Source organism: Cavia porcellus, unplaced genomic scaffold, assembly GCF_034190915.1.
Source record: "Cavia porcellus strain 051 isolate PalLab524CR breed Dunkin Hartley unplaced genomic scaffold, mCavPor4.1 scaffold_30, whole genome shotgun sequence".
Classification (NCBI taxonomy): domain Eukaryota; kingdom Metazoa; phylum Chordata; class Mammalia; order Rodentia; family Caviidae; genus Cavia; species Cavia porcellus.
In genome coordinates, this window is record NW_026947513.1 from 34824559 (window position 1) to 34846125 (window position 21567).

Sequence of the window (21567 nt, forward strand, 5' to 3'; positions counted from 1 at the left end):
TTTATCGGTACTGGGGATCGAACTCACGACCACATGCTTGCAAGGCAAGTACTTATGCCGCTCAGCTAAATCCCCTATTGAGGCAGTTTTTACAACTTTCAATGGAGTTTTTAATTTCCTGTATATCTCTTTGCATCTGTTACATATTCTGTTTGTTTCTTATATTGTTCATCCAGGGATTCTATCTTTTTATTTATTTCCTCCAATTTTTTAACTGTGTCTTCTTCAGATATGTTCAGCATCTCCTTCATTTGTTTTACCATTTCTTCTTTTAACTAAGAGATTATTTCTACTTTGAATTCTTTTAAGATTTCCCAGAGTTGCTTCTTTATTTCAGTTACTATTATTTCAGGTATTTCAGGTGTGTGGCATGTATTTTCTTCTATGCACATGGCTCCTAGACTTTCTTGAAATAGGCTTGATATTTGAGATTGCATTTTGGTCTTTTAGTCATTTTCCTATATTTTCGAGCTTCAATTGTTGTTCCAAGTGTGGGAGAAAGGTCTGCCAGGCTGTGAAGGGGTTCCGCGCCTTGGCCCTACTCACTGGTCTGGGCATGGAAACGCGGGTTGGCCCCCAGGCGAGGAAGAGAGTTCCCCCAGCATGGGACGGGATTTGGGACTCTCTGGTTCCGGCAGGAAACCACAGCCTGGGCCCTAGGCCAGGAAGAGTTCCGCCAGACTTTGATCTTGTCTTATGAAAAAGCTTTTGCACATCAAAAGTAATTAGAAATAGAGTGAAAACACAGCCCACAGAGAAGGAAATAATGTTTGCCAATTGTCCCTAAGACAAAGGACTTATATCTAGAACATATACAGAATTGGGGAAAAAAAATTACATCCCCCTTCAAATTTAAAGACTCAATCCAAAAATGGGCATCTGAGATAAATATGCATTTCACAGGTGAATAAATGCATATTTCAAAAATAAATGTAGGAAAAATGTTCAACATCATTGGTTATTTGAGAAATGCAAATTAAAACAACTCTGAGATTCAATTTCACTCCAGAGAGAATGGCTATCCTCAAGTAATCAATAAACAACAAATGCTGGTGGGTTGTTGGTAAAAAGGATCCTTTATCCACTGTTCGCAGGAATGTAGACTGGTACAACCTCTGTGGAAATTAGTGTCAAAAATATAAGAATAGAGGTCATATCGATCAAGCTATTTCCAGAAGAATTAGAAACATCATATCATAATGATGTATGTGCACCTATGTTTATAGAAACATAATTTGTAGTATCTAAATCTTGGAAACAATCCATCAAATGAGGAAGTGATCAAAGAGATGTGGTATTTTTTTTTTACAGTGGAGTACAACTCATTCATAAAGAAAGATAAACTTGACACTTTTATAGGTAAATGTTTGCAACTTGCAACTTCATAAGCAAAATAAATCAGAGCTACATGTGTTAACACTGTGTTATCTCCTTAATGTTAGAAATTAAAAATATAAATAAGACCCAAAATATACCACAGAATTTAAAATGGGAAGAAATGAGATATTCAGATGAGCTGTTGGAGGAAAAAGGAAAGGGAAAGGAAAGAAAAAAAAATATGCACACGCAAAATAGTTAAGATAGCTGTGCTACTAATTTCTACTATTGAATCAAAAGAAAGGTTTGTGTTTTCATTATTTAACACATTTTTCAGGCCTACAGCTTGTAATCTGAACACCTAGTTTGAAAATAACAACACAGAATATATTAACTATCATTACCCTCCTGTTTTGAAGTTTTATATCATAATTATTCTTTATTTGTTGTTTTTCTATGAAATAAACAAATGAAAAGTTGGGAAAGTTCGTTTCATTATTAAGACAATTACTTTTATACAGAAGCAGTGACTATTTCCCAGATGGTATTATTTTTCCTATAAGAAAAAAGAAACTATCCTACTCTACTTACATTGCCACATGGCCACTTGTTACATACTGACTTTTATGTTTTTGTTACAGTACTTTGTTTTTTTAATTGTTAGCATATTATAAATAAGTAATGAAATTCAGCTCATAAAACTTACATATGAAGTTATTACTCCTAAGTAGGCTAAATTTGCATTTTTTAATTATTCAGTTTGCTTATAAATGTAAATGACACTTTAAGTATTAATAATATTTATGAGGGTACAGTGCATTTTTTCCTAGAATAAACATCCCACTTATTTACAAGATATAAAATGAAGGCTTTCAGAGATTTTGAGGGTGTTTAGAATGTAAAGTTCTCAAATGTGCATGAGAAAGATTGATCCAGTATAACTTATAATAGATGGATGTGTAAACACTTCGGAGAGAGTTGTTTACTTGAGTAATTACTGAATTCCTTTATTTCAGCAAATTAAGTCTTCTCTTCTTTGTTCATTTCTACATAAAGACAATTTGGCCACTGAAATGATATTCACATAACAGAGAAATAGCTCTATTGAAGTGAATTAAAGTACTCCCAGATGTGATTTCTTCTTACCAGGCTTGTTAGTTAAAATCTTACTGCAGTTGCAGTGTGTTGAGAAGAAACCACATAAAATCATCTGAGTGGTTACTGATAAAGAAATTGTTACAGGGATTCAGATAAACAGTAACCATACACTGAACTATGCCTATGGCAATAGAAACAGTGTGCCTAGTGTAGGGAAATGGTAATAGTATCAATTCATATCATTTTCTGTGTAAGCAGAGAGTAAAAGAGAGTGATGTCAAACATGTAAGAAGAAACAAGAACCAATAGCATGCTGCACAGAAGAAACATACGTAGCTCTCCAAAACTGATAGAATGAAGTCAAAGGATGGAGAAAAATACTCCATGTAACAGGGACCTAGTAAAGAAAGTATGGGTAGCTATTCCATTTGCAAAGAAATTTTATTTCAAAGCAAGACTGAATAGAAAAGAAAATGATTATGACATACTTGTTAAAGGAACAATCCAACAGGAAGAGAAAATTATCATAAATACATATGGATCAAACACCAGCACACCCAACTACATAAAATCATTACTAACATACATGAAAAGTCAGATCAAAATTAATACAATTAAAACAAGAAAACTTAGTGACCCAGTGTCACAATAGACCAACCAGCCAAAAGCATCACCAAAAGTTTAGTACATTTATGATACCTCAGGGAAATGCATCTAGTTTCCAAAAAAGAGTTTAACTTAGTAATATGCCATGTGCCATGCATCTCTGAGGTTCTTGGGATTAACGACCACGAGAGGATGAGAAAAATAAAGAAAAAACAAAGCTGGGGTCAGGTAGAGTCCTTATCCTCCTGATGGGAGCATAGGTACTGCTCAACCAATGTAGCAGGTTCATTTATATACAGGGAAGGATGATGTCCATTTCAGCTCCTCTGCTTAGCAACCCACAGCCTGGATGGTGTAAGGGCTTGATGTTTTTCTGGACTGTAGCAGCTTCTTCACGTGGCTGACCAGGTGCTCTTTGTTTACTGGTAGAGTCACGTCTGGTTTATGTCCCAGGTCAATTTTCAGCTTCCACTGCTCCCAACAGTTATGCATATTTGCAAAACATATAGAGGTAAATCTACTTAAGAACAGAACATAGTATTGTTTCTTTCTTTGTTTTCGCTTTAAAGTACAAAGTTAGGGAAGAATTATACTAGGGCTTCAATGCTCTCTTTGTTAAGAAGAAATGACTGTTTCACTTGCACTCATAGATGTCTATAGAGTCACTAACAGTAGGCTAAAAGTTTGACATCTCTGCCTTTATTTTGTACCTGTCACCTTCACAGTATCATCCCTGGGTCAAATTCCTCCTCAGGTTTGCAGATAGATATGTTGATTACTTAAGGAGTGTCTGTCTAGAACCTGGTAATAAAAGCTTAGTCACCCACAATATTTCCTAACGTCTGTCATCCTCTTTCAAGACCAAAGTAACTAAGAAACATTCAAGAGTATAGGAACAGTAATCCTTGCAGACAAATGACCCCATGTGGGCACAGCTCCTTCTGCCAAACAGAAGCAGTTAGCTCTTGCCCCTGGACCCAGGACCTGAAGAGAGGCTGCCTCTATCTCTAAGGAAGAGCATTCATTTCACGTTGGGAGTTCAGTTTCCTCCTCTGACAGTGACTTCCTAGAAGACAGGATTTCACAGAACCAGATGGGAGATAATGACCAGTAAAAACCAGTTTGGCCTGGACTGCTTAGCCATGCACACCTGCTGCTCACTGCTGCCATTTTGTCTCTTCATAGTCCTTTGACCTTTGCAAATGCCACAAGAATGGGGTTAAGAAACTTGCTCCCCTTTGGTTTTATCAATGTGGCTATAAATTATTTTCTTGCATTTTTACCATTGTTTCAGTTTGGTCTTGGTCAGACCTATTTTGCTGCACTACTCTGAAGTCAGAATCCTCTGGCCTCAGACTCTGGTAACATTATTTTCAGGAGGTGCAATACTTCATTGCAATATATATCACACACCGAGTCCAGAAAGATTAATAGAAAAAGTAGACTAAGGACAAAGAAGTGGAGGAGAAAGGCATTTCAAGAATTCAAATTATTAATGAAAGAAAGGAAAATGCACCAGAATTTGCATTGTACATTGACATCGTTATGAAATGATGCATGCCCCTACCTCTGAATTAGGGTAGCTGCATATAAACCCTTGGATATATGTTGATATTTAGGCTGCACCAAAATACAGTTCACTCTCTTTGTTAAACCACTTCTAAAATTCCTTTTTTGACAAAATAACCCAGGAATTGGAACAACACTTGATTGCTTTCTTATAATTTGACTCTCTTTAGTACCATTACGATTCCTGATAAGTAGATGATCTATCAGCAGCTCCCCACCCTACACTGTACTTTTAAACTTTCACAACCTTTATTTTCTAAATTTGCATTAAAATTTTTGAACCTGCTTGGTCCTATGTTTTCTCAGAATGCTGTCCTACTTAGAGTCCCAAAATACATATTTCTTTGTTCTCATCAAGGTGGATTTTGTACTGCAAGCAAAAAAAAATCATATGCTGAAGAAATACAGGTGAGCATAATATAAAAATATAAATCTAGTGAATTAATAGTTGAAGCATTCATTACAAAAATAAGAGGAAGGCAAAGAAAAAGAACTATGATGTGATATATGCCAATTCCCCACAAAGAATTTGCTGATTATGTGTCCCAAACATACGCCAATACATAAAGAAATAAATCCTTTAAAAAGTAATGAATTAAGCAAAGTCAGGCATGGTGCTTTACTCCTGTAATCTCAGTACTCTGGATAACTGATGTAGGATTTGCCAAGTTTGTAGCAATCCTGAGCTCCACAGTGAATTCAAGTCAAGCGTGATCTATATAACAAGACCTGTCTAACTAACTAAATAAATAAAAAAATACAATTTTATCCTGGAATCCTGGCACCCTGAAATGAGAAGTGTGCATTTGACTTTTATTTTCAGATTAGTAGGAGTTTGCTTGCTTGACAGTGGGAAAAATTTTAGGGAGAATGAACAGCATATTCCATGGCAAATAAAAGATATTGATCAAAGGACCAAAGATGAGGTTTGGGTTCAGGTACTGAAGAATTATAAAGTGACAGAAATACCATAGCTCTTTCAGCCACTAGGTGGCTGAAACACAGTACTAGACTCTAATTACCTCTTCCATCTCCTATGAAAATACTATTTTACCTAAGTATATGTAGAATGATGACTCCTTGATTGCTTGTAAAACGAAAATTCCACTATCCACTTAATAAAGAGTAGCTAGAAATTTTAAATAAATGATAGGTAAATCAGTTGATATATAATGTTCATCTAGATGCTATGATCAACTACCACTGTAAAATTTAGAATATAATGTATTTTTAAAGAAGCACAAGCATTCAGAATACTCATCACTGCATTATATTAAAGAATGTTATTTATCCTCTGACTTGCAAAGTAAATTAAGCCTTCAATCCATTGTTCCCTACTTAGCATAAAATTCAGCAATTTATATATTTCTGCAAATTATTTTTTAAATACACTGACAAGAAATAAAAATCAAATCCATAGCTTGTGGATATTAAAAATACATACAAAGTATATGTAATAATTAGTTACCAACATGTGAAAGACTGGCTCATTAAAGAGCTGCTGGAAAATAACCTGCTCTGACATAACTCACTTTAAAATATTACAGATTTTTAAGATGTTTCCTTTCTCATTCTTTATTAATGGCTATATTTGCATTCAAATAGAGATCATTTGTTTTCAGGAATTCATCTGCTCCTGCTGTTTGTTCTCTACCTACTCCTTAATCCTCAGTTTATAGCTCAACAATTGGTTGGAGGAAAATAATTAGGGTATCACTAATGTTAGTGCCTTCAGGTGAGAAATATGCTACATTTTGTTTGCAGCATGATGGTAACCTAATGTTTAGGACTCATTCAAATTGTTTCAATTTAAAATAAGCAAAGATTGAAAAAAATTCAAGAAAATGACATATTGTTTTATCCTATCGAAATATCACTGTATGGTATATAGCTCTTTGCAACATGCCACCTGTTCTATAGAAATACAGTGACAATATAAGATACATGCTGAAATTATTCACCTAGATATCCCACAGATTGCTAAGATGTAAGATCAGCATGTTGATAGTACTTTTCTATTCTCTATTGTACATGTAAATCCCTGTTTATGGGATTGGGAATTACTATTTACCACAGGTGAATGTAAATTAATCAAAGTAATTCCATATAGCATTGATATATAGACCTTTACCTATTACATATTTGTCAGAATATAAGCTATTACACTTCTTGTGTCTGTAATCACTGGAGATTTAAGTTCCCAGGGAGAAAATGTGATTAGAGCCCTATGCTGTGTTGCTTTGTGACAAAGCAAATGTTACAATGTGTTCTCTTTCAAGTGCAAAACTACTAATCTAATGAAAATGTTACTGTTCTAAGCCACATATTCTTAGTGCTATTGTAGACTACAATGGCAATGCCTGTGTTAATGTTACGTGGTGAAAGAAACGAAAGAATTTAAAATTCTGATCAAGTGTCGTTCTCAGAAAAAAACATCAACAAGAACAAAGTGTTTCTGCTAGGCTGAATAGAAAGAAAAGTGCTGGTGGGTGGAGAACATTTGAAAAAGAATGAATTATGGAATAAAGTAGCTAGGTCTCCGGGTTTATATAAAAATGCTATAATAAAGAAAAGGAGAGTAGAAGGTTTCTGTTTGCCATGTTACCAAAATTTTGATAGAAATTGTTTAAAATAGAGAAAGTTTTTATTTCAACTCACTGAGTAAGCAATCCTTTTTGTGTTGTTGTACAGGTTGCATACATATTTAGGGTTGAATTTTTCTCTTAGAATGTCTTTATCTCTTTCATGTCTCCTCTCTCTGTTCCTCGTTCCTTATTACTGAGTATACTTTGGCAATAAAATTATTTATCCTTTTTTGGAATGGACAGATTTGTCTGTAAATGGATTTTGACTCATATCATAGTTACAATGAAGGAAATGAAATATAAAGTATATTACAAGCAACGAGGGTAATTTTGATTATGCAAATCTTTTAATGCCACTTGTGAATGGGTATGTATTTGTCCATGTTGAGAGGCAGAATCTGTGACCTAGTATGTGGTAGTGTATTCAGGAATCTAAATTCAGGTTTGAGAAGTGATATGCTTCATCCATAATCAATGTATACTTGAGAGACGCAGACAGCACTGACAATGAAAAGGAAGCACAGGAGATTCCAAATTATTGCACTTATTATTTCTTTAAAACATAAGTTGAGGCAAAAATGCAAAACACAAGTTTGATATAGACCGCTGTATGTATTTTTTTTTATATTTTATTGTATTTTTCCTTAAAGTAGTTCATAAGAAAAGATATTAGAAAATACAAATTCAGGAGACACTCAAAAATCAGTAGTGGTTGTCAGAGCAGTGTGACATTCAGCTCTTAAGTTACACCTTTCAACACACAATCTTAACTGCTATTGACTTCGAGAGGGAGCGCATGCTCACATGACAAGGAAAATGTTCTTCCTAGGGAGTTAGGTACTTGTGCCAAATAACAGAAAATTATTCTCTTACAGAATAACATAGAAGGCAGGGTGACAGCTGAATAGCCTACTATTTATTTTCTAACATTTCTACAGATTATACTAGACATCTGTATTTTTGAAGACAGAAAATTTACCGAGCCTGCATGTTACTGCCTAAGGAATGATCAACAGCAGAAGTGATATATGGTTGCATCGAGGAGGTGCGTTGGGAGTGCAATTAGGTTGAAAAAGTTTCATTTCAGGCCATGTGTGAAGATACCAGGTAACCACACAGTGTTCCTCACTTTTTAAGTCTTATGCTTTACAATTTCAGTGAGAAAATTATTAGAAAAAATAAAATACTTACTAAATTTTTTCTACCAGTTTCTAGAGGTGATTCTGCACATGCCACAAATTATAAAAAAATGGGTAATATTTGAATAAATATAATTTTAGGAAAAATATCCGTACAAAATACTTATATGAGTTAATTTAATATTCAGTAAATTTATGCATTAAAATGTATACATACACACATAGGCACACCTGAGCACATATAGAAACACACTCACTCAACACTACTTTTTTAAAGATTAATATTTCATGCTACAAAGTGACCTTCTCTAAGTTCAGCAAAACAGAAGATTAGCACAACACACTATTTTAACCTGAATCTTCAATATTTTACTCTGTTCTACTTTCCATCCCCTCCTCTGGGTCTCTTGGAACCTTTCCTATTTGCAAGAGATCCATTTCCTTGTATCCTTCTACCCAGTGTGTGTTTTTCTCTTTGTTTGTACTGTGCCTTATTTAAATGAGAGACATCACATGGTGTTTAAATGCATGTTTCTGGCTTATTTCACTCACCATTACACATTCCACATGCATCCATTTGCCTACAAATGTCTCATATTTGTCCTTCCTTATGGCCAAGTATTATTCCAATATATATAGATACCACATTTTCTTTGCCCATTCTTCTGTTGATGGGCATAAGTCATAGTGATGAACCCATGCTATGCATGATGTAGCACAGTATTTGTCATCACTGAAACCCGTAAAAGATTTACATGAGTGGAAATAAATATAGGCTGCTTCCAGGATTCAGTGATGATGAATTGTAGTGCTATAAACATTGATGTGCATGTATTGCCAGAGTATGATGTCTTCAGCTCTGTGGAGAAAATATCTAGATGGGAGATACCAGGATTATATAAAATATCTAATTTCAGTTATTTGAGAAATATTCTTACTGATTTCCAAAATTACTTTTTCTAGTTTGCATTCCCACCGACAATGAGTTCATTTTTCACTGGAGCTTCATTAGCATTTTTTTTTTTTTAATTTCTTGAGGACTGTCATTCATTCCACAGTAAGAAGAAATCTTAGTGCTGTTTCACTTTGCGTTTCTCTAACAGCCACAAGCATTGAAGACTTTCCATATATTTGTTGATCATGTGTATGGGAAGTCTCCCTTTATTTCACAGGAATCTCAAAGAATGCAATCATTATATCCCGAACTCATGAGCTAACATTAATAGTATCAACAGCAATGAAAATGAAGAAAAGAGAATTAGAAGAGGAGTGAGAGAAAAGAAGCAAGAGGATTAAAAAAATAAGCAGCTTCTATGATGTACGGTTATCCACTTCTTGAGATGATTGCAAATTCCATGTACTGTACATGTACCAATACTTTTTTAAAAGTTTAAAAATATATAGGACCCCCAGTATAATCTAAATAGCTTTTATTAAATATTTATGTTTGTTCTGAATGCCTTCTATAATAAACTGTTATCAAATGTTTAAATATACTTAAACTGGGATATGGGTCCTTCCCTCAATAAATTTCACAGTGCCAGAAGTTTCATTAGAAATTAGGCTGTGCTATAAAACTTATAGAGTGAATCTGGTTCTGATAAGATTAATTTCAACTATTCTACTAAAGTTTTTGAAGCTACTTTTTGTGTTGATAGGCAATTCTAATAGTGATTCAAAAAATCTTTCTTTTAAAACTGTTTTCCATATAAATACAGAGATTATTAAACTTTGGGAAACAGATTCATATCTTCCTTTTAAAACAAGAAAAAATTTTCTTTAGTCTATGAAACACAATGTTTTATTATTAAAACACTTTATATAGAGAAATGATATCTTACATATAAAATACATAAAAATAGAAATTTTCAAATATTGAAGACATTTATGGACAGTAAATACCTGTAAAAATTTTAAAATAAACAAGCATAAAAAATATTAATAGTATTTTAGAGATCACTAAATCACACATTTTGCAAATCCTTTTTATTTTCTATAAGTTAAGATACAGCCCCAAAACAGTTCTCGTGAATTTCTTTATTTTAAAGAGAGAGAAAAACACAAAACAAAAGAAATAAACAATTCCAATCACAATGAAAAAACCCAAAGCAATGACAATATAGGCTTTCAAAATAAGATTATAGAAATTTAACAATGATTGTTGTATTACATATTGTTATCCTCAAAAGAATTGCTTAAATTACCAGCTATAGGCAAGAAAGAGATATAAAAGGAATAAAGATAGGAAAGGAAGAAATTCAATGGTCATTACTTGCAAATGGCATGATACTCTACATAGAAGCCCCAAAAATTCCACCAGAAATCTATTAGATTTAATAGGTAAGTTCAGCAGCATCGCTGGATACAAAGTCCACACTCAGAAATCAGTAACATTCCTGTACAAAACAACAAAGTCACTGATAGTGAAATTAGGGAGATAGCACCTTTCATAATAGCATCCCTCAAAAAAGAAATACTTAGAGATCAGTCTAATAGAGGAATTAAATGATCTTATGCATTTCTATTACTGTATTGCACGTTTTTCAGCATTATATACACAACAGATGTACAGTTGGGTTTGTGCAAGTATGTCAAAGTTTTAGTGCAGAAGAATCTCAGGACTGATTTTGGAGAAATACCTTATAACATTTCTACCCTTAAAATCTAGCCGAAATCTGAAGATAGTGGTCTTAGGAAGCATCAAAAAGTGTGTATTTATGAGAAAATATGGAGGCAGTATTTAAATTAAAAGAACCACTACACGTAGTTACTTAGAAAAGACAGTCCTTTGTCATTTGTGCATGTATTTACTTTTTTATGTGGTCTCATCCACATTCACTACCATCTTATTTATTATTATTCCAAAATATCTATGTCTAGTTCAGAGTTATTTGAGCATTAGAAATAGACATTTGCTATTACCATATCTCCACTTACAGCCCTTATAAAAGTCAAAATGTGTCCAATATGAGATTTCCTTCTTCAATTAAACACAAATAGATGAGATACATATTTTTAATCATTTCAAAAAATAATATCATTAATACATCAATGTTCAAGAAGGGAACCTATAAATTCATTTCTCTCACTGTATACTTAAGATCTATTGAGATTTTTTTGTTTGTTTGTCTGTGTCTTTGATTTTTGACTTTTTGAGGCAAGGTCTCACCATATAGCCCAGGCTGACCCTGAACTGATGGTGGTTCTCCTGCTGTGGCTTCCCAAGTGCTGGGACTACAGCATGAAGAGTTTATGTAGAGTAACTCTACAAACAATTTTGATTTTAAAACACCCTGTCCATTTCCGTGATGATGTAGCATCATGATGATATCGTTAGAACCAGAAATCACTGTTTCCCTGGAGTAAAGGGACTTCCTTCCCTTCACCTTGACTTTTTTGGTTATTGTTCCCTTTAATCCTCCGTAACACTGAAGGCAGAACTATTCCCCTAAATATAAATCTGGTCAGGTCATACCCTTCAGGAAATTCTTAAGCATCTGCTGGTTAGGCTTGGAATAAATTGTAAATCTCTCGTTTGGCTTTGACACACTCATAGGATCTAGTCTGGACTCTAACTTAATAACAGTAACAACATTTTCTACCTATTTCTCTTCCAGCTCACATTTTTTTTTCAAGATTTTAGAAATACAAAATGATACATACACTTGGACTTTTATATCTATTTTGAACTTTTCTTTAATTATTTAGAGCTCCATGTCATCCTTTGGTTCTCAGTTTCAATTACATCTTTCAGACAGGCTTCTCAGAATCATCCTGTCCAAAGTTAAATCCTTACATCTTTCTCAAGTTCATTTCTGAAATTTCTCATATTTCACTTGTAACAAATTCTAATTATTTTATGTGTCTGCTCTCATAATTTGTGTTTATGTCATTTAAAATGTAAAATTAATTCAAATAAATGTTGGGATCATATTTGTCTTTTTTCCCTATATCTCTGGCATAGAGCACAGTCTCTGGAAACAGACTAGAAGGATGACAAATATTTATTGATTAAGTAAATAACTTTTATATTGGATGCACAACTTAATGCCTTGACAATCACATTAAAAGTTTTAATGGAAAAATTTAAGCTTTGCTTAGTGGGAGGAGTCTTACATATTTAATATTATTTATGATTACATACTATATTTTATAGTAAAAATAGCATGCAGAAGAGAATTTAAAATAAATTATGTTAATTAAAGACTGTAAAGATTGCACATATATGTAAACATTGATGATACAATATTTTGCAGGATACACCATTTATCTATTGAGTATTTAAGGAACACAAGTAGTTGCATTAAGACAGAGTGGCCCTTCAATGATTAGGCAGCTTCTTATTAGCACTGATTATAACTTATCTGTTTTTTCACTCTAACTCACCTCCTGTGCCCTTTTCTTCTTCCTCATCAAGTACACATATGGATCATCCCAAAGGTGTTGAGCCACATGTTTTGGCAAATAGCCTTAATCAACAAAATCTCATTATTGTTCTAGAATAAACTGCCTGCTGAGACCTAACCAATTAATCTTTACCCCCAATACTCAAGAGGTTAGTGATGCTTCTGTTTTTGTTTTTCTAAATGATTTGCATTTACATTTATCTTTTGTTCATAGCCTGTTGCTTATCAAGAGCTGATTGCATGTTACCAATGTTCTACTAACTTTCATTTACAAAGCCTCAAAAGTTTTATCATTTTTTATTTTTTATTTTTGGTAAACTTTCATAACAGTAGTGAAATTACACATTGCTGCAGACATGTGGGTAGCTTTTGCATATATCCTGGTGAATTACTCTTAACCTGACTCATCTGCACACCTAAGCCCGAATGTAGGTGTTTCAGGACTGTTAGATGTGTACCAAATGTTGCTTAGATCAATTTGGAAATCACAATTCAACACACAATAGAATCCATAAGCTTAATTTGTTCCCAATATTTTCCCTACGTCATCTTTATCTTAAGGCATTATTCAGTTTGTATTATCAAAATAAGTAACTAAAAATGTGTCTGAGGCAATTCTTATGTATGTGCAAACCCATGTATTAAAGTAAGTGGTGGAAAGATTCTGATTTTATTTGGACTCTAGATCTTATTTAAAATTATTATTGATTTTATAAAACTAAAATCTAAATTTTAAAAAATCAAACAAAAGAATCTTTAAAATTCAAGGGATTTAATTTAAAAATTCTTTCAGATTATATTTATTTTTCAGTATTCATAAAATGTACAATAATTTTCAAATACTACAAGGAACAATTTTCTTCATAAAGATTTTCTCTTATAGTTATTTGTTATTCTGTAAGGTTAGCACAATATAATAATTTTCACAAAAAATTCCTTAATTGTAGATATTCTTATGAAGTTTCTTTGTAAAAATAGACATGAAAATACACACACACACACACACACACACACACACACACACACACACATATATATATGTATATGTATATTATTGTTACAAATCTTTTTAGGACACAATATTAGTGCCAACACTGGGGTCAATCTTGTGTATTTAAGTAGTAGTATCCATGCTCTTGCTGCTTTTGCATAACAGCATTAATAATTGTTAATATTTGAGTTTTGCCAGCCATAAAATCATTATTATATGTTATTATACAATTCATATTCTATGATGAATTTAACTCCCATTCTATGAATTCATATTCATATAAAATTCATATTCAACAATGAAGTTAAAAGTACTGAGTTATCTAATCTGTTTTATTCTCTAAGGATTACATATGGTATTGAAAGAATTATTCCATTTAACCACTAATTTGTGTTTTTCTTTCATGATCTGTGACTAGAATATTGCTGAAATACCAGAACAGAGAAAACACTTAGTGTTGCATGTGAATCTTACTATATCATATCTATCAAGCCTAACAATAAATAGCCAGAAATGCAGAACTCTTGACATAATCAGTGTACCATGAAATGTGGAACTTTGATTAGTTAAAACAGTGTCTTATGTTTTAGTGCAAAAATAAAAGAAGTAATATAATACTGTGGTATCTAACTTACAAAATGTAAGTCAGGGTTTTCTAAATTACTGCTTAATGCTTATTGTCAGAAAAATATTGAAATTTGGAGAAAAATGCATACAACATTACAATCTAGTGAAAAACTACCTCTACATATACACAATTAAATCTCATTCCAACACAATAAGAATAGCAATAGCCAGCTAATATTTTTCCATAATGTGAAAATATCAAGTAAGATGCATATAACTTAATTTTAGGTGATAAAACTTTTGAATTTAACACCAAAAGTAGAGCTTCATTTAAATGTCTAGAAAAATTGTGTGTCAAGACAATTTACTTTTTGAAATTTATTAACTCTGATCTTAGATAGAAAAATCATAGTTAACTTTTTCCCATAACAAACATTTTCCTATACTGATTATTAACAGTGAGGTGTAGGCATTGAATTTGTAAGAGATAAACTTGATTTTGCCACTGTTGGAGGTATTTATTTCTGACTAGTGATACAAATCGATGCTCCACTGAAATCAGTAAGTTTCATAATGTGTATCAGTAGTAATATCGGCACTCATAATAGTATCAGTTACTTAAATTTTTATATACAGATATCAATTTAACTTTTCACTTTGATATAAATGTAATGGTTTCATAATTAATAGAATTATTTTCTTTATAAAATTTTCCTCTTCATTTTTATAATATTTGTAATTTTCAATTTTCTCTTTTTATTATACCCAATATATATTCTTTTAGAGGCAATGAATTCCTTGTGACTTTTATCCCTTTTTAATTACTATGGGCACTATGTAATGAACTGACACATGTTTAAGCAAATCCGGTAAGTTCAAAATATAATTTATAATTTATTACGTACCTAATATGTGTCAGCTAATGTAAATACAATTTTATAGACTCCACATGTATCTTATGGTGGGATCAACTTATTTGAAACATAGCAAAGAACACTCATTGACCTCCAAGAGGCTAGCAGTTGCCTGCATTCCACTCGAGCAGCCAAAATTGTGTGTGGTGAATTCCATCTCATGAGGGAAGCTTTGGCACATCATTCCAAATTGATAAGACCCCTCCCCCATCCCAAATCACAAGAGGACACACCAGATGTCCCTGCAGGCCTAGCTGGACCATTCCCAGTGACCTCCAGGCAGGGAACTCCTGCCTGCACTATACCCTGAGTGCCAAAAATGCACAAGGTGTATTCCAGCACATGGGGAAGGTTTTGGAACATCCCTCTGAGCCAGTCAGAACCCCGGGTCCCAAATCATGAGAGGATTGGGAGGTTCCTGCAGTCTTAGCTGGACTATGTCCAGTGACCCCTGGGCAGTGAATAACTGCCTGCATTCCTCCAGGAGCCAAATGCATGAGGTTCCAGCACATGGGAAGCTTTTGAACATTGCTTGGAGCCTGGAAATATAGGAAAATGACAAAACAAAAGAGCAAAATACAATTAAAAAAAAACCTCCAGCCCAGCCCAAGCAAGCCTAGGAGACATGGATATAGAAGAAAATGTAAGGTAAAAACCAGAAAGTCCTCTAATGATAACAACTGAAGATAAGAAACAGCTCAAGGAAGCTATAAAAGAGCTCATATCAGAAATAATCTCCCAGGTAAAAGAAGAAATGACAAATGTAAGGAAAGAAATGGTGAACACATCTAAAGAAGACATAGTAAAAAATTAGAGGAACAATGCAAAAAGATGGAAGTCTTGAATGAACGATATAAGAAATAAACAGAATGCATGAAGCAGATTCAAAGAAATTTGTAAAAAAACAAAAATTCCAAGGGAAATTTGCAAAACTGCCTCAATGAAAGTGAAGATAGAATTTCAGACCTGGAAGGCAAGTTTGCAGCTAGTGAACAGGAAAGAAAGATCTTTTAAAATAGCAAGGACTCAGGAACTAACAATTCAACAGGTGTAAGATGATGCAAAGAAAAACAACATAAGGTTGCTATGTATAAACAACAAAGAAGGTGACAACACAAATGATATAAAGACACTATTTACAGAAGTAATAGCTTAAAATTTCCCAAATATGAGAATGGAAGCTGAAACACAGATAAGTAAAACATATAGAACTCCAAATAGCCATAACCATAACAAAGCTACACCAAGACATGTAACAATCAGCATCCCAGAAATCCAACATAAAAACAGACTATCAAAAGGTGCTAGAGACAAGAAATAGAACATCTATAAAGGAAAGCCTATCATAATCACAGTATACTTTTCAACATAAACAATGAAGTCAGAAAATCAGCAAAGAAATAACAGAACTGAATCCCACCTGTGAACAAATATATTTGATGGATGTATACGTAGTAGTGTTCTACCCAGCAACATCAGAATATACATCCCTCTCAGCAGCACATTGGACATTCTCTAAAATAGACCCTATACTAGCCCACAGAATGTGCTTAAGCAAATGCAAATAATTGAAATTATCCCATACATATTATGAGATCATAGCACCATTAAACTAGAAATTAGTGACAAAAGAAACTGCAAAACACCCAAACCATATGGAAATTGAATAATACACTCCTGAGAAACCAGTGGGCCACAGAAGAAATTAAATAATATCTACAAGAAAACAAAAATACAAATACAACATACCAGAACCTGTGGGATGCAGTGAAAGCAGTCCTCAGAGGAAAATGTATTGCAGTGAATTCCCACATCAGGAAAACAGAATGAACACAAATAAGCAACCTATGCTACACCTCAAATATCTAGAAAAAGAAGAGCAAGACAAGCCCAAAGCCAAAAGAAGGGAGCAAATTACAAAGGTCAGAGCAGAAATCAAATGCAATAGAGACTAAGAAAACAAAACAATGAATCAATGAATCAAAGAGTTGGTTCTTTAAAAGTATAAATAAAATTGATAAGCCCCTAGCAAACCTTATTTTAAAAAGGAAAGAAAAAAACTCCAATTCATGCAATAAGGAATGAAAAAGGTGAAATCACTGCAGATCCTGTGGAAATACGGAAGATCATCAATACTTATTTCAAAAATCTCTACTGTCATAGGCTTGATAACACAGAAGGAAAGGACAGATTCTTAGAAACATATGAATTACCAAAGCTGGGTTAAGAAGATGTAAAATTGCTAAATAACCAAATTTCAATTAATGAAATTGAAAATGTAATTAAGCCTTTACCAATAAAGAAAAGCCCAGGTCCAGATAAGTTCACTAGGAATGCTGCAAGAAATTCAAAGTAGACCTAATGCCAAGACTCATCAAAATCTTCAATGAAATTGAAAAGGAAACAATTCTCTCTAACTTATTCCTGGAATCAAACATTACTCTAACACCAAAAACTAAGAAGAACCCAACCAAAAAAGAGAACTCCATCTCCCTAAAAAGAACTACACATCTTCCTAATGAACATAGATAGAAAAATTCTCAATGTAATATTGGCAAACAGAGTGCAGCAAATCATCAAGAAGATTAAACACCATGACCAAGTGGGATTCAACCCAGGAATGCAGGGATGACTTGACATATGCCAACCAATAAATGTAAGTCACCATATCAATAGAGTCAGAAATAAGAGTCATATGATCATTTCTACAGATGTCGAAAAAACTTTTGATAAGGTCCAACCGTTATTCATAATAAGAACCTTACAGAAAATTCAAATAGATGGTCTTTACCTCAATATGATAAAAGCCATCTATGACAAACCAATAGCCAGCATCATATTAAATGATCAAAAATTGAAAGCCTTTACACTAAAACCAGGCACAAGACAAGGGTGCTCATTATCACTACTCCTATTCAACATAGTGCTGGAAATATTAGCCAGAGCAATTAGACAAGAGAGAGAAATAAGAGGAGGAAGAATAGGAAAAGAAGAAGTTAAATTACTGTTATTCACAGATACAATACTCCACATAGAAGAGCCCCAAAACTCCATTGAAAGACTCCTAGGTATAATAAATAAATTCAGTAATGTAGCCAGAATCCAAGTCAACACTCAAAAATCAATTGTATTCCTATACACAAAGAACAAACTCATTGAGAGAAATAAGAGAAACCACACCCTTCATAATAGCATCCAAAAATGAAATACTTAAGAATCAATCTAACAAAAGGAGTAAAAGATCTTCAGAAAAAAATTATAATACCCTGAAAAAGAAATTGAATAAGACCTCAGAAAATGGGAAAGACCGTCCTTGTTCATGGATAGGAAAACTAAGTGTTGTGAAAATGACCATTCTTCCAAAATTATTATAGATTTAATGCAGTTCCAATCAGAATGCAACTATCATACCTTACAGATCTAAAGACATCATTCCTGAAATTCCTCTAGAACCAGAAGAAACCTAGAATAGCAAGGGCAATTCTAAGCAAAAGGCAATGCAGGAGGTATCAGAATCCCTGACTTGAAATTATGCTACAAAGCTACTGTAATAAAATCAGCATAGTATTGGAGTAAAAACAGAACTGAAGGTAAATGGAATAGATTAGAAGATACAACTACAAAACAGTCACATTATCTTGACAAAGGTGTCAAACATGTTCACTGGAATAAAGATAGCCTCTTTAATAAGTGGTGTTAGAAAAACTGGCTCTCCATATGCCAAAAACTAAAGCTAGGCCCATACCTATCAACATGCACTGAACTAAAGTCAAAATGGATCAAAGATCTAAGTGTTAAAACAGAAACACTTAATCTGCTGGAAGACAAACTAGATAGAAATCTTGAAGACCTTTGGAGCAGGCAGTGAATTCACGTGCAAAAATCAAACTGCATCAGAAATACTTCCCAGAATCAATAACTGGGATCACGTCTTATTAAAGTGTTTTTGCATGTTGAAAGAAATCTCCAGCATAAGGAAAAGAAAACCCAAAATTTGGAAAAAAAAAATAGCCAACTCTTCCTCAGACAGAGCACTTCTCTCTAGAAGATAAAAAGAATTAAAAAAAATAGACCTCTGAAATTCAAAGGACAATTCCAAAAACGGGTATGTGATATGAATACATAGTTCTCAGATCAAGAAACACAAATGGCAAATAAATACATGAAAAAATATTCAGCATCATTACTCATTAGAGAAATGCAAATTGAAACCACTCTGAGATTCTATTTCACTTCAGAAAAACCAGGATCCAGAAAACTATAACAACAAATGCTTGAGAGTCTATGGGGAAAACTGAACTCTTCTGCCCTGTTGCTGGGAGTGCAGACTGGTGCAACCACTATGGATGTCAGTCCAGAGATTTACCAAAAAGCTGGGATTGGAAGTCCCGTTTAACCAGCTATTCCACTTCTAGGCATATTCCCAGAAGAACTGAAAACATCATATCACAGTGATAAATGTGCATCCATGTTTATAGCAGTATATTTGTAATAGCGAGATCTTGGAAACAACCTAAATGGTATTTTTATACAATGGAGTACTCCTCACCTATAAAGAAGGATCACATTGTGATATTTAAAAATAAATGGGTGCAACTTGAGAACATACTCATAAGTGAAATAAATCGAATGCACATGTGTAAATATATAGTCTTCTTAGTGTAAGGAATGATAAGATTACATAAGATATATAATCCTCAAAAAATACAGGGAAAGGATAAGGATCTGCTCAAAGAGGGGGAGGGAATAATATCTCAGGGAAAAAAGAGGGATAAAAAGGAAGGGAAAAGAAAAAAAATATCTAAAATTATAAAAATACACAGGATATCTAAGATGATTGTGCTACAAATTCTGTAAGTTCTTGGCACAAAACAGTTAACATTCTTCGATTGGAACAATTTTGCATGTTAGTTCTGGTGATCTGAGGAACTCTTGAAGATCATTATGTAAAATAACAACCCTAGGCACACTCCTGCCACCTTGTTTTAAAGGCCTATATCGTCATTGTTTTGGGCTCTTTGCTATTTTTATTTGTCTTTTTCTAGTAATTATTTTTGTTTTGTTTTGTTTTTCTCCCTAATATACAAAGGGTAACTACACATTTAGAGGTTTATACATGCATAGAACTTTCCCTAAAAGGTTTATGAGAACTGATTATATCATGCATGATGAAATGAATTGCTACTTTACAAAAAAAGAGACATTATTATATATACATTGCCCATTTCCTATCCTCATGCTGTGAAATACAGTAATGCTATTAATTTTTGTTCAGAGTGATTTTAGTCTGTTTTGATTTGTTTAATTTCACTATACATTAAGGTATGGACAGCTAATTTGAAGAGAACAAGAGACATTATGGCAGTCAATGTTTATTTTCTTATTGTTTGATTTTGAAGGCCTGTAATGCCTCCTAAACTCTGTTCTAATCAGTTTAATACCATTTTGTTTTACATTAATTCATTGTGTGTGAAGATATGGACAATTATTTAGAAGAAAACAAAATACATTATGGTAGTCACTGTATATTTCCTGTCGTCTTGCTTTGAAATCTGTGTCACTTACATGGTTTCCATCTGATCTACTTTGTTCTGTTTTGTTATATCAGTTTTATCCTCTTTAAAATAAAAAGTACATAGCAAAGAATTTTAATGGTTTTAACATTAAATTAGCTAACATATATATTGCCAGTGCAGAAAAATATTGCACTAGAAATTATTTCCCCATCAAAAAGTGTTTTCATAATGAACACAACTTCTATGTTTCTCTTATACTATTCATATAAAATATTATAAATAAAAAGACAGATTTGAGGCAAGAAAGGAAGAAAGAAAAAAGTAAAGAGGAGGAGAGGGAGTTAAGAGATTACTTGCCATATTTGTTTATCTTAAGGTTGTAAAAATACAAGCAATAGAAAGTATTGAGCTGATGTTAAAACTTTAAATTTTTGTTATATTGAACCAAAGACACCACTCAGCTAATTAAACCTATGTTTGTTTTTCCTTTAAAATTAGTACAATTGTAACACCTATATCACAGATATATGAAAAGTATTATAGCTTTTTTCACATGTATATATACATATAGGCTATATATATATATATATATATATATAGTTTTATACAATCTGTATACATTTACATATATATGTCTAGATATATATGTGTGTGTATATATATATATGAAGTTTACATTATCATTTTAAAGTTATAAATTATCAGTAAGTTCTGATAGCCATGAACTAGAGTAATGTGGTAGGAACAACTTTGAAATTCCTGTAACTAAGAGTGATCACCATGAAAGCAACAAAATGCTGGAATCAGAAGATCCAGACCCCAGCCTCTCTCCAGAATCAGCACCATTCAGGGACTGCAG